Below are 15,003 nucleotides of genomic sequence, written 5' to 3' on the forward strand. Positions count from 1 at the left end.
GCCAGTCTCAGCTCCCTGCCCGCCCATTCCCAAAGTCTGTCTGGGGGTGCTCCCCCAGCTCCCCGGGAGCTCCCGGGCGGGCCGGGCCAACGCGTGCATGTAGCCCCACGGCGGGAGGGCCGGGAAGAGGCCGGTACCCTCACCTGGCAGCTCTGCCCTCCTCGGGAGAGCCGCCGCCGGCACCCGCCGGATTGGCAGGAGCCTGCGCCCTCCTCTTCCTCCCTCCTTTTCCCTCCTCCGTGGGGTGGGTTTCAACCCTCCTCCGCCTTCCTCGGGGAGGGGGTAAGAGTTAAAAAGAAAAAAAAAGAAAAGAAAGAAAAGAAAGAAAGAAGGAGAAAGAGAAAAGAAATCCCAAGTCGCGTCCCCGACGTCTCCGGGCCCCGCGGCCGCAGCGGCCGCCCCACATTCCTGGCATTCCTGGGCCGTGACTCCCCGCGCCGCCCCAGCCCCAGCCCGGCCCCGGCCCCGCCGCCTCCAGCTCGCCCGCCCGCCGGACCCGCTCGCCCCCGCGGGACACCAGTCTCCTCCCTCCCGCCCTGCCTCCCTCCTTCCCGCACCCCGCGGCCGGCAGCAGGAGCTCAGGGCGCCCGGCCCTCCGCGCCGCCACTGGCGGCCGCAGCGCCCTCCCGGCCGCCCCGCCGAAGTTCCCCGCGGTGGCCGGGCCGGGGCGGCGGGAGCCGCTCTCCCTCCTCAGCGCCGGGTGCCGGCGGCAGCCGCTGCCCGGGCCGGGACCGCCGCCTCCCGCGGGCGTGCACAAAGCCGGAGCCGCCGCGCTGCCCAGCAGGTAAGGAGCCGCCGCCGCCGCCGAGTTCGCTCGAGTTCGGGCGCGTCCCCGCGCAGTCTTTGAAACAGCCCGAGCAGTGCCTCGCACTCGGTGTGGGGTCGGCAGCGTTTGCACGGGGCTCGCTGTGCGCGGCAGCGGGCTAGCACAACTCCGCCGGGTGTGCACTGCTGTCCGTGAGCCACCAAAATAGCCATGCTTGGGTTACAAATGCCAGTCGGTGACCTGCGATAAGCGAGCCTTGGACGGTCCGTCCAGCCCGTGAATTGAATCTGTTAGACACTCAGATACCACGGCATTTGTCTAGTCAAGAGGTATTTGTACATAGCGAGGATCGGCTATTTACAGGGCTCCGTGCTGGGCTGCCTCTATTTACATCGCGGCATGCCCGTGTCTGCCTTCCCCTCCGCCCGGGGCTTTACCTTGCTCTTTGTTAGTTACAGTCAAGCCTAAACTGGCCGTCTTCGGCAAGTCTGTAACTCTGCCGGGTGCTGCGGCAAAGATCGCAGCGAGGCAGAGAAGAGTGACATCTGCTCTCGTTTCTGATGTGGCAAAGTCAATGAATTGTTAAGATCTCAAACCAGCTAACTTTATTGGGGTGTATTTGGGACGAGCGTTACATAATGTATGTGTGGTATGTGGATATGATGTGTCCTGGAGCTTTCCTATCGAATATGTTTTATCTCTCTGATTCGCATGAAATATTCATATGTTTCCATTATAAGCAACTCTTTGGTTGTTTGTAACTTTAACAAGGTAGGAACGGTGACCTGTAAAAGGCTCAGATTCGATATGTTGTTGCCCAGTAAGTTTTCTGGGATTTTTGGCACGCAGCCTGAAACCATAGAAGAAATGCTTTTACCAGAAGCCAGTTCTTTTTTTCTTTAAACTCTATGCAGATAGTTGCTACTGGGTTTGGTTATTCCAAAAACACTGTTACATGCTGCAGTTCTTCAGAGTTTGGAAAAATATTAATGAAAAATGGCTTCCCCCCAAAATCACAAGTCACTCCCTGACAACTTCCATATTATGAGAAGAGATAGCTCTTTTTGACGAGAGATGTGAGGGGAGGCAGTGCCAGCAGGGACTGTGTTCTTGTTATCCAGCTGAGAATGTCCCATCAAATATGAGTGACAAAATACAGATTAAACAGCTTTTGCTCTTGGCCTCTGGGGGTTTTGTTGCTGACATCTAGTAGTTGTTACGTGGCATAAAATAGAGCGTGTGTTGGCATTATAGTAATGCCAGTAAGCTTTAGGACCTGTTCTGTTACTGGCACTACTTGAACTCTTTCTGGTATCTTTAGAGGGCTGTGCCAGAGTTGCTTACAGACAGAGGGCACTTGTGTATATCTCACAGGTCGTGATACAAAACTTGGGAGCTTTGCAGACTTATGGACTGAAGCACAGCCCATCAGCTAAAAGATAGTCCCTAAAATCTGTGGCAGAGCTTGTGGGCCATCAGTTCTGCCAGTGCATTTCTGTGTGAGAAGCTGTATAAAGTATGTCTGCCTTGATGCATCCTCAAGGAGTCCAGTGGTGCACACCAAGGCCAGAGCGAGGGCTGCTGGGCTGATCTCTATACTGAGCAGTAAGAGCTTTTGTATGTACATTATACTTAGAGTTTTACACGTGCCTTTTAAATGTTTCTGTAATAGTAGCAGAAGTAGCTTTGGTGCAGCATTGTTCATGAGGGTTAATTAGCAACCAGTGTTAGTACTAATGAGTGACTTTTCTCCTGGTCATTCTCGTCCAGCAGAAGCCCATGAGTCAGTTATTGTAACTTAGGTATGGAATGGCTTTCTATGAAATGCATCTACTCTTGTGCACTTAGCAAATTGCTTTGACCAATTGCCAATTGCTTTGGCTCCTCCAATCATGGAGAAAGTATTTTACATATATACACACAAATAGAGTTGTGTGCATACTTCTGATAACTCTATGGCTTCCTTTTTCTATGTTTATTCGGTACTGCTGCTCTTCGTTCTGTTTCTCATCATATGCAGTGAGGCTGTGTTTGATTAATTGTTACTTAAGTAGCTCATTTTAATATGGATTTACATTTAGCATAGGTATATGCAGTATAAAAAGAGTACTTGAATTCCGTCTCCTCAGCTGGAAGGGAATCCTCTGTTGCAAGGGTGTGTTAGCTGAGGGGGAAACATATAAACTGCTGGTAGTGTACAACAGGTACAAAGTTTTTAGCAGGCAGTGCTGCTCAGCAGCATATGCCTCCTAGTCCTACAAAGACCCACCCATGTGTTTCATTGCCTTTCAAATGCCTTTGAAACCATGGGATTTCTTTTATATACGTAATAATAAAGGTGTATACAAGTCCTTGCTGGAGCCAGGCTATATTACTGAGTATGCAGTATATTTGTGTGTGTGTATTCAGCTCAGTTGTAAGAAGATTTCAGTAAAGGCCTAATTTTTATGCTGAGCAGATGCAATAGAAGTTTTTTTTATGTCCACTGTGAAGTGCAACATACCTTTGCCTGTTATGCTTTGTGGAGTTCCATTGGAACAGATCATGATCTTTGAAAATAAAGCAGTAGCGTGTACATTTTCCTCCTGTGAGGAGGGAGTATGGTGTGAGATTGTCCACAAGATTCTCTGAAGTTTTATGTGAAAAAGTCAGGTTCCTTTTTTAAAATCTACTGGTTTTCTATTCAGAGACTTCATGAAAGCTGCTGCCTCCACCTATAAATTGTTTAAAATATATATTAAAAAGCAAGAATTAAAGAGTAGTTCCTAAAGGAATGGAGGTAGACTGGAGCTGAAGTCCATGTTTGTGGTAAAAATATGATTTTGGTTTCATTGCTAATCCCTGTCCTCCTGTGCCTGGTGCAGGGGACCTTAAAACTCAGTGGGCTGGTGCAGTTTCCTCTGGTGGTGCTGGATTCAGTCTATGTCCAGAGTAAGTGTAGCCTGTCCCATGGGGTGCCCTTGTTCTCCTTAAGGCTTTTTGGTTTGCTGTGCATGTGGAACTGAAGAGGTGATCTGTGAGTAGACATGTCACACCCTCTGAAGGAACAGGGCTCCTCACTGATGGGGAGATAGCCCCAGGAGCAGGAACTGCAGTCCATGACTCTTCCCCTTTCCTTTGGGCTGTCAGCAGGAATGAGGAGAAATCAGGAATGTAAAAGGAATTAAGGACACGAGATTATGGTGCCGCACAAAATATATAAAAATAACTGCATGTTTGTTCTAAAATGTGTTTCCTACCTTATCATGGCTGTCCTAATAAGCAGTTGAACATGTTATTGTCAGCTACTTGTGAATACCTAGGTGACTGTAAATTTAGCTAACATTAAGAAGGTTTTTTGACCAAAGGACTTTTCTGGAGGATGTTTGGTATATGACATAATGGTTGCACGCTGGCTTGGGAAGAAGAGAATGCTGACTCCTCTGATGTCCTGTAGCCATTGTGACAGTCCTATTTTCTGCTCATGTAAAGAGTTTAGGTACCAAGCTTTGCTCAACACCAAGCACATCTTCTGGAAACTGCAACTCTTCTTTCTAATTCTCACTCAGTCTACCTATCCTTATGACTAAGAATACTTTTTTATTTTGTCAGTTACAATGTAAACCTAAAATTATATTATGTGATGTATAAACACCTCTGAAAAGAGGGTGGTGAACATGCGTGTTGGTGATCTAATAAATTAGATGAATGATGATGTGCCAAAACTTGCTAATGATGCAAAAGTATTTGGATTAGGCAAGATTGAAGAAGACTGAGAAATTGTAAAGGGAATCCAAGAAAGCCGGGTGAAAGGGAAGCATAGCAGATGATGTTGATAAATTCAAGAATATGCTTGTAAGATGGAATAATCAAATTACTTGTTCATGTTACTGGATTGTAAATTAACGATATTTATTAAGGTGGTGAGGAAGATTTCAACAATGTTTTATTTGAACTTGTGCACCTTCTTAATGCTTAGTGTTAGGCAGCAGAAAAATGCCGCAGTTGTTTTGTAATATTGTGTTAATGACACTAAGGATATTATTAAACTGGTGCTTGAATTCACCTGGAATAATCAGTTTGTGGTCTCCTATCGCAGGAGAGTGATTGAAAAATATTCATATGACCTTGAACAGAAAATATTCATGTAGGGCTGTTTCAAGGGGGTCACTTAGGATGAGGTAAGATGTATATGTGCAAAATAGTGCTTGACCATTACCTTTTGATACAATGACTTTTATAGGGAAAGACAAAATGTATAATACTTCTAAATCACCATTTCTGGTGTATATACCACCAAAGGAGATCATATAAACCAAAGCCTGTTAGGATGAAAAAGATAAGTGTTCCTAGGGATAGGAAGAACAGTCACAGCTACAATGAAGGGATGTTAACTGGACTTCTCTGGGGCACAAATCAGCCCTATCTGACAGGGACTGAGAAATTTATCTTAGGACAGATGATGCTATATGTGCCTGTTGTGATATTTTGTATGTTTTCTTACAGGGTAAGCTGCTCTTAGAAGAAGGGTATTGGGCTGATCATTAGACACACTGTAGTAATTTAGTTTCTCCATTGTACTGTGAATGATGCTGATTTTAATTACATGTTTGTACAGGGAGAATTGAAAGATTAATTTTTTATATATGCTTAGATTTCATGGAAAGCACGTCTTAGACTTTAAGTCTTAAACACATTCAAGTTTGATGTTTTAACTTCTTGAGATGTGCTCTGCTGTGGTCTGGGTTGGCATAGGGAAGGACAGAAGTGATGGTTAGGCTTCATTTAAAAGGCAGATAGCACTGCTATCTGTTATTAGTCAGTTTGGTTATGTTTTCTAGTATGTTTTCTGATGGACAAAGGGTATTTTAAAATTTAGGTAGTTAATATAGTTTCAATTTCTGTATCAGAATGATTGTTCTGTGGCTGTGAGAAGCACAAGGACTGGTTTATGGAGGTAACTACATCTTTTGCAGCTTAGTGGGTGTTTTAAAGAAAATATTTTTTATTTATAAAAAAAAGCAGTAGTATACCAACACCATGATATACTTGATTCTTGTATATCTATCAGCTGGGGGAAAGATTGATTTAATAGCAAGCATTAAGATTGATCTAACAATCAACACCTCATTAACAGATTAGTGTATGTAGTGTATAACATGGTCAAGAGTTGTCTGTAGAAGTCTCAGGAAACTATACTATAGCTTAAAAAATAAGAAGCCAGGACTTGTGCAACTTTTAGGTGGTCTAACCAGCCAGAATGAGCTGTCTTACAGCCTGCCTGCCTTGCAGCTATCTGCAAAATAAAATGTGGACTGACTTTGCCTTCCCTCTTGAAAGGGCTGAAGCTGTGTGAAGGGGGCCTTACACTGCTTTTTGAACTTAGAAAATAAAGTTTATGGGAAGGCTGTCATTTGTAAAGGTGCATAAAAGTGACGTTCTCTCCTGGGACATTCTTTGGCCATTGGGCTGGATTCAAAGCATATCTCTGAAGGACAAAGAGTAGGGCCTTAGCCCAGGAGAAGTTGGCAGTGTAGGAGAAACAGGAGGTTACCAGTAGTTGTTTTAACTTGTGTTTGTGAAATTCTTTCTTGTTTTTACAACTGAGAAAATAGTTTGCATTCCTAAGGTTTTTGAGATTAGCTCTTATCATGGAACTCCCTCTTTTGAGAGGAGGCATTCACTACCTTGTAGATAAAATGCCTTTAGCTTTTTATTGGTGATGATAATTGAGTCAGGTTTTTGGACAAGCCTGGGCAAAATCGGGGACTTTGCCAATCAGAGATTCAACAGATAGAAGCCAGATCCTGTTTTTGATGTCTGTCACTGGTGCCATTTTGATTTTGACCTCTTCACACAGGACTTTCATTTGTCCTTTCTGTGCAAAATGTGTCCTGTTGGTGATGGAAACCCTGCATTCTCTGGGTATGTGATATGCAGTGCTTATCTCAGGTGCTTTAAAAGGAAGACAGTGTGTAAAGGAATTTCTACACAAAACATTGTGCCTGTTGTTTACCCGAACAGAGGGAGAGGAGAGGGGGAGGCAATGTATTTAGGCTGAATTTGTCTTGTGCTGAGGTGGAGTGAAACTTCTGATGCCTTCAGATGGATCAAGCCTTGAAAGTCCTACCTCAGACATAGAAAACAGGCAATCTGATGTCTCCATTGAGAGCTTTGCAAAATGCCCCATATGAACAGACTTGCCTCAGGAAGAAAAACCCTGATGAGATTCAGGGGTGGGAATTTATCTGAAATGATAATATTTTTTCTTTTATTTTTCTGATTTTTCCTAGTTTGGCATACTTTGAAGAGCTACTGAGTGTAATTGACGTCTATTTACATTCCTTATAGTGTTGTGAAGATTCAGCCTGCTTAGGAAGATGCTTTGGTCAGTTTAGCAGATAAAGAAATTGTCTGCTAATTGAAGGGGATGGCTGGTGTAGTCTGCTGCTGGTAGACAGAAATATTTATTGACAGATCTTCAGAGCTCTGTCAGTTTCAGAATGGAGGGTGGACAGGGCAAGTTTCTGCTTGTGAATAAAACAACTCATGTAGACATATTTGAGTAAAGTTCCTGTGATTCCTTCCACCTCTGCCAAAACTGTGCTGTGGGAATCTGTGACAGCAGAGGAAGCTAAATCACAGTATTGATGTGTTGCTGTTCCCCACTTTGTTGTGGTTGACAGTGACAGGGTTTTTTTGAAAGTTCTCTTTCATGTGTCCATGTTCCCCTTTTTAGCTTGGTGCCCCAAAAAACATCAGTGCAGAGCTGGAAATCTTCAGTTCTGTTTGTAGAACAGAACTGAAATATTGCAGGAGAGCATTATTGACATGAGATAACATTTTACATCCAAATTGTAAGTATGTTGATTGCTAGCAATTTCACTTCCTTTTTTTTAAATATCTGTCTTTCTGACAAGGGGGAAATAAAAGCTGCAATTTAAAGATGAATGTTATTTTAGATTTTTGCATATTTTAGGGATTTTGCTATGCAGTTTGATGTTGCATGCTGCTTAACATTATCTACCAAGTGTTTAAATATAATGTTGTATATGGAGAAATACATCTCAATTTATAAGTAATGTTTTTTCATTCCTTTCTGTGTTGTAGAATGTACTGGGAAGTTTACAAATAGGAAAAGACAAAATACATGTTTTGAATTCTAAGGAAGATGAGAAGAAATAGTTTGGTGCAATAGGTAAATGTTGCATTAGGGAATGCTGGCCTGTATTATTAAGGATTTTGGTTTCTTTGGTTGTAGTCTGCCCTCTGAAGCTGGCTCACCTCTTGAAAGCTTTTCTGGTTTCTGCATTTGATTAGGAAATTGCCATGTTCATTTGAATATGCAAATTCAGAAATGCAGATTTATGGTTCAGTAATTGAGACAGTTGTTTTGGAAGAAAATTAATGATACCACCTCAGGACTTGCTTGACTTTGTGAAGTGATGAGCATTTCTCTGAAGCTGGAATGAAAAGAAGCACCTGTAAGGAGAATGCAGTAGTGGGGGTAGGAGATGTTCTCTGCTAGCTGTGCGTTAGTTTTGCTCTAGCTGCTCTTGTTCCTTGTTGCTGATGTAGTAACCAGTTGGTCACAGAACGGCTCTGAGTTCTTGTAGTCTACATCTGCATATAAGTTTTCACTGCTGAAAGGGTAAATTATTACTTTGGATAGGCTGAGCTTTCAAAACCTTATCTAACAATGGCCCAGTTATCTCTTTTGATGTACAAATGGGTTTATCCAGAGAGACTGATGTAGTCATGCAGTTTTTCCTTGAACCTGACTCAGGTATGAAGACTGCCACCCATGCACTAATTAATCTGTCAAAACATCTGACAAGGGGTGGGTGCACATTGGAGACAATTAGTCATTTTGTCTATTAGTTAATAATGTCAACTATAGTTGATGTTATATAAGGTTTCTTACCTACCTTTGTAATTTCAGCTTGTGTTACAGTAGAAGTTTGTTAACACGTGGCTTAACTTCCATGTTAGCTATGTGTGGCCAGTGTCCTTTGCAAGTATCACCAGTTCTCTGCATGCAGCTGTGAAATTCTGCATTTCCTACCCCCATGCATTCAACAGTACACTGCAATCCTCACGACTGGCTGGACCATGAGCTGGTGATAATAAAGTTCTCCGCATGTAAATGTGTTCAGTAAGAGGGGCATTCAGCTAACTTCAGGTAACATTGTCCACTGTTAAATGCCACCTTATTTTGCTTTCTCTGCTCTCTTAAATAGTGTGGATTTATAAAGTAATTTATTTTTTTTACTTGGGGTGGAATCAGAGCAAGCCCATTTGTCAGTCTCTTCATGTTGTATGTTTCAATCAAAGGGAGCAGCAGAGGATAGGACAATGACCGTGAAGGATATCCTCCATTATTCCAATAGTTTCTTATGATGAAGAAAACAGGTTTGTGCATGTTTATCTCAAGAAGGCTTTTTACCACAACCTGAGCTCCCCGTGGCAGTGGTTTTGAAAGCAGAACATGTTTGCTTTTTTGAGTGCTTTTGCAAAGGTTAAGATATGTGAATGAAAATAACATTTAAAACTTACGTGTTGAAAAGGACTCTTTGGTAATACAGTTCATAAAATAATTTTATAAGTTCAAGGCAGAATTTAGATTGTTTATTAGGAAAACTTCCCAATAATAAGCTCTATGATTTCTAGTATTAGTTTCTTAGGAATAACTCTGTTGTGGGAACTGTGTTAAAGTAAGATTCAGCAGTCCACTGAAGCATTCACTGAAGAGTCAATGTCTTTGTCAGAAAATTGGACAAGGTTCTGGCTTTGTAATCAAAGAGGTCACTTTCTCCATAATGGTTTGAAATAATAAAGTATTTTTTAATTTAAAAACCTGTGATATTAGCCCAAGTAATTGTTATTTTTTGCCATTCTTTTAGAAATAAAGATGAATTGGGTTGCTGACCTTGGGAAAAAAATCAAGGTTTTTCTGATTGTTTTGTGAGGTTTCTTTCTTTGCTTAAGTATTGGAACCCGCTTTTTAGCAAAGGATCTGGTAAAATGTTAGTATAAAACTAATCCAGAAGTCTTTAAGGAAGTACTTTTGGCAGTGCAGTGTTTTGGGGCCTTCGTGAACAAAATTACCTCCTTTGCAGTACTTCATACCTTCATACCTGTACTTTGGTAGGCACATTTGCTTTATCCTGAGGCACTTGACAGGCCATGCATTCATCCACCCGAGTGTGTTCCTGCCCCACCCGTGGCTGTCTTGAGGTGTGATGCCCAGGAATGTTTCACATTGGCCGCTCTGGGTGCATCATTTGACCTGCTCTCTGCAACGTGCTCCAAGCAACATCCTAAATGCCTCTCACAGAGAACCAGCATGGATAGGGACTGTTTGGGTGATGACTTAAATGTAGATTTCCTTCACTGTTATCTCAGTGAAGTTGTTATACTGGTATGTGTGGTGATTTCTGTGTACAGCAGTCAAACCTAAAAGAATTTAATCAGGGTAACAAACTGATAGGGCTGGGTATCAAGTGCTAACTGCACAGAAAGGGGCTCTGCACCCAGCAGTGCAGAATCTGTTCTGGATGATGTTGTCAGTGATGGGTGTTTTGTTAAGTCTTTATGTGATGATTCCTCTACCCATTAGGAAAAGAGATGGAGGAGAGCCTGAAATGTTTATGGGGTTTTTGTAGTTTTGTTTTAAAACATATCTCATCCCTGTAATAGTAGAGATATATAGGAAAGGTAAATGAAGTTTATAAAATAACAAAGGTATGTGGCTTTTAAGAGTAGTTCTGTCAACAGGTGGAGACCATTAATCCGTAGTCTCCCAGATGTGATTTGCTTTATCATGGACTGTGAACAATTGTGCTGCAAGCTGCTTATCACCAAAACTGTTGTGGCATTGTGCACTGGATAAGTGGTGTATAGACATGACCATGAGCTTTACCTCTGCAGTTTATATCTCTCAGAAGTTAGAAGTGTTTTTAGGAAATACTGGAATCAATTATGTTATTTCATTGTAGCAAGCCTTTAAAGACTATGTGTCAAATTTTCATATTTTCAGTGATTTCTATGCTTTCGCATCTTCTTGACTTAAGGAATATGGCAATGAGTGGTGTTTTTGAAGATCTGGTGGAATGTTGAGCAGAAGACGTTATCAAGTGTGTGGAAGCAGTTTGTGTACTAAGATTGTTCAAACATAGATGCCTTAGCTCATGAACAGTGAGAACTCTACAAGGACAAAGTGCAAGGTCAGAGGAAATTAAAAACAAAAGACTGCCTGATTGCCATGTCTGCTGAGACTGAACACTGATTGCACTATCCTGGTCCTGCCAGGATCATGATGATGACAACTGTGTCTTATGTCCTTTGACCAGAATCATAGAATATCCTGAGTTGGAAGGGGTCCACAAGGATCATGGAGTGCAACTCCTGTCCATGCACAGGATGAGATCCAGAATTGCACCATGTGTCTGAGAATGTGGTGCAAACACTTCTTAAATTGTCAGTCTCAGTAGATTACAAGGCAGAGGTAACTGGTAACTTTTTAGGTTAAGTTCAGCCCTCTTTTGGTGGAGGAGCAGCCTAATTAGACAAAAGGGGCTCAGAGTCTTGTGCAAGAGGAGGCTCTACAATACACACGGGTTCTAAGATTCAGAAGGTGAAGTGTTGCAGTCGGGTACATCCTGGCACTGTAGGACACCTTGCATCGTTATGTTACGAGCCAGGAGAACGGAAAATTACAACTTGGTTATTCAAGACTGTAGTAAATCTAGTTAATACCTCATACCTCTGACACATCTGTCAGTGTGGTATCGTAATTATTTACCTTGGCACTGTAAGCTCCAGGCAGGAAGTCCAGTTGGTGAGCACTACATCCCTGAGCCTCCAGTGTGTGCTTGCCAGCCCCACTGCCACTGGCATAGCTGGCAGCCCTGCTTACCAAACCACGGATTCGTGTGAACAGAGGTTTGCAGGATCAGGACACCAGTTTGCAACAGGAAATTGCACTTCCAAAGGTGAGTGTGTGAAAGGGATCAGTAACTCCTGACAGCTTGTACCAAAGTAAATTCTGTTGGAGGTTATCTGCCAAGTTGGGTGCTGTGATTTTATTTTAAAACAAGAGGCTGTAGCAGTAAGTCTGGTGTGCTTACCCCAAGTTCCTTTCGCACACTTTTTAGGTTTGTCTGGGAATAAGTAAACACCTAAAATAATCTCTGGTTTTGTCATCTCTTTGGTAGCATGCTTGCTTCCTGTATTATGGAAGTTATCATTAGATTAGCTGTGTTTAGGCTTCCTGTCTCACCAGGGTTTTTTCCATTATTTTTACAATCTCTTTCAGGAGATACCAGTATCATGTTTCTGTAATAAAGGCTTCACTTAAATTATGCGTTGGGGTTTTTTTTCCTGCTGTTCTTTAAAATTTTTTTTCTATCCACTTTCCTTACTTTGTCTGAAATATCTTTTCAACTCTGATACTTAACCAGGTTTGTTCTTTTTTTTTTTTTTTTCATTTAATGGCAGATGCTATTGTAATAACATGCAGGCCAAGAAAGTGTAATACAACTTCTGTCTGCAATTGGTGTGCTTATATAAATGGTAGAAAAAGCTCAACCACCTGTTTAGCTGTATTGCTACTTAGTCTTGCTCATATGGGGAAAATGCTGTGGTTTAAATAGGTGACCCGGCAGTTGTGAACTCAGGCTGAGAAGAGAAATAACTGAGATGCACAGTGTCATGTTTGGCTCATCTAGGGTAGAAATTGAATACATAAGTCTGGAAATACATAATCTTTAGTATATTCTCCTACCATTAAGTGTGAAAACTGTGGCCACTGAAAATAATGGAGTTTTGGAATTTTACCTGTGCTTATTTACTTATCAAACTAAAAGGTAAAGCTAAACCTGAGGTTTTAAAGCAAAAAGTGGAGCTGAATTTTCAGAATGGTGAGGTAGAACTTCCTCAGATCAGTTCAACCTTAGTTAGATCATGGGCAAACATCTTGCCTTTGCTGTTTACCATGCTTGACCTTCTGCATGTCCCTCGTGGTTAAGTCTCATTTCCCACTAATAGATGTCACTTGCTTGCTAGGGAGTATGTTTGCCTATAGTGTTGGGTACAATTGCACTTTTTAGTGTAGGTGAAGACTTCATGTGAAAGTCTTTAGGCTTGTCTTTAGCTTTTACCCTTTTGATAAAACTTTTTTTGGCTTTGCAAATGCAGCTGCTGTCTTGCCAATTGATGTTTCTTTATGGATTTAACAACAAGTCTTGTGTTACTGCTGTAGAATATACAATAATCCTTTTGTGTTTTTACCTTCAATTGTTTTACTGATTTTGTGAGTTACCAGGATAACATTTATATTTTTTTCATCATATTTTATTTTTGAGAGTGCCAACTACTTTCTTGATTCATTGCTAATGATACCTAAGTTAATTGATACCTAAAATGTTCCATAAGTTTCTTTCTGTGTTTGTTGATTCATTTATTGTATCATCTAGGCTGTTGCTAAATATGTACCTCTAGTGCATTTGGGAGAGTTTTGCCCAATTTGATACCAGCGTTCACATTAATTCAGTAACTAAAGTCTCTTTTTTCCTAAGCTTAGCAGCTATGCTGTCGTATAAAATCTTGATCTTGCTTCATAATGATGAAGCTTCTCCTTTATAGTAACTGTCATTAATTTATTTGCTTCTAAAAACTGTATTATTTTACTAAATAACATGTTTATATTTTGAATTTCTAGCCTATAACTGCAGTAATGAGTAGCCCTTTCCCTTCTCTTGGAAGATAGTTTCAGGCTCATCCTAATTGATTGCTTTCACTCATTTGCTGATGTTGTGCTCTTCATTTGAACATCATTGTCTTGGTGGTAATTAAACAAAAGCCCAATTAAGTCTCCCGCTATACTGGGAAGCAGCTTGCCAGAATTTGACAGTACAACAAAGGACATTTCAGTGACCAGTTTCTTCAGAAGGAAATCTCAGTGGAGGTCTGGAAAGCAGCACATGTGATTTTAGACACTTTACAGATATAATTTTTAAATTATTTTAAAGCCATGGCTGAGCCTTCTGCTCTGTTCCAAAGATGTGACTCAGAACACTACTTGTGGTGGAGAGCTAATTTCCATCCCCTGACAACGTGAAAGCTCTCTTGAAACATCTTATTTCCAAAGCAAGCAAAGTGAGAGTAAGTAACCTCTTAGCTTCTTGGAGTATTTTTCAACATAGGGCTTATGATAAAAAGATAGGATTAAAAATTTTCTTTGTTTGTCCAAAACATAAGCCTGCAAATCTCACTTAACTGAAGCTATTGTAGTTATTGCTCTTAATATTTTTGTTTCAGAAGCTGTAAATTGGAAGAGCCACTTTAGAACTGGAAAAAGAAGAATTAATTAGAACAATGTTTTTCCAAACTGAGCCGTGCATGGTTGTTGGCATTTATTCTGTTGAGTAAAGGGGCTTGAGAAAGGGGAGGGAACACACAAGATGAAGAGAAAAATGACCCAGAAGAGCCTGCTTTGACAGGACTCTAAGATAGTCACAGGACCACTGCCTCGCTGCATGAAAATTTTTAAAATGTATGAAAAGAGAATTTCAGTTGAGTCCCCAGCTCTCTCTCTCTCTCTTTTACTGTTAACTTTTTTTTTTTGAATGCCACAGCTCTGTATCACTGTATATCAAGACCAAGACAATAATTGTCAACAGTTCCAAGTATGTGTGTACATTATTATGTTTGATTTCCACCAAGCTATAAACACTCTTTGTCCTTTGCCTTTTCCTAGCTATTGGCTTGGCTATTCCGTGTGGACAGGAAAGCTGTGTTTAATGCTTTGTAAAGTGGCCATCAGTTCCTTGCTTTTATCTCTATTCAGCATAAATTATTTTCAGCAAGGCCACAGAAACGTTCTGGCCAAGATTTGCAGGTGCCCCTTGTGGAGAGCTATTTCAGGATAAAGGCTTAACCTTGCTGTGTCTTTCCTCCCCTTCTCTCATTTCTTCTCTCCTTGAAGAATACTAATCCTGAATGATAGGAGCCCATGGCTGGTCTCCTCGCTCCTCCGTGGCTTGCTTCTGTGTTTTTTTTTTGTTGTTGTTGGTTTTTTTTTTGTGTGTGTGTATTTTTTTTTTGTCATTTTCAGAATTAACCCTCAACTGGATAGGCTGAAGCATATTCTTTTACCCTTAAACTTGAAAACTTTGTGTGTGCTGCCACTGCAATATTTCTAAGGGGAACTTCAGCCCCTAATTATCAAATTAGATGCACATTCTGGTTCTTTGGCA

The 15,003-nt window shown here is 41.4% G+C and overlaps 1 protein-coding gene across 2 annotated transcripts in view; it reads left to right on the forward strand.

Annotated features, from left to right (window-relative positions):
• The first annotated feature begins 587 nt into the window (after positions 1-587).
• The window catches only part of PTPN14 (protein tyrosine phosphatase non-receptor type 14), a 110,968-nt gene continuing 96,552 nt past the window's right edge, over positions 588-15,003 (forward strand). The window contains exon 1 of one of the 2 annotated variants that reach the window (XM_059841058.1): positions 588-784. The gene's annotated coding sequence lies outside the window, so the exon portion shown is untranslated. Of the gene's footprint in view, positions 785-11,629; positions 11,740-15,003 lie in introns of those variants that run through there. The other variant, XM_059841059.1, reaches the window with a different exon arrangement.

Source organism: Haemorhous mexicanus, chromosome 3 (assembly GCF_027477595.1).
Source record: "Haemorhous mexicanus isolate bHaeMex1 chromosome 3, bHaeMex1.pri, whole genome shotgun sequence".
Classification (NCBI taxonomy): Eukaryota; Metazoa; Chordata; class Aves; order Passeriformes; family Fringillidae; genus Haemorhous; species Haemorhous mexicanus.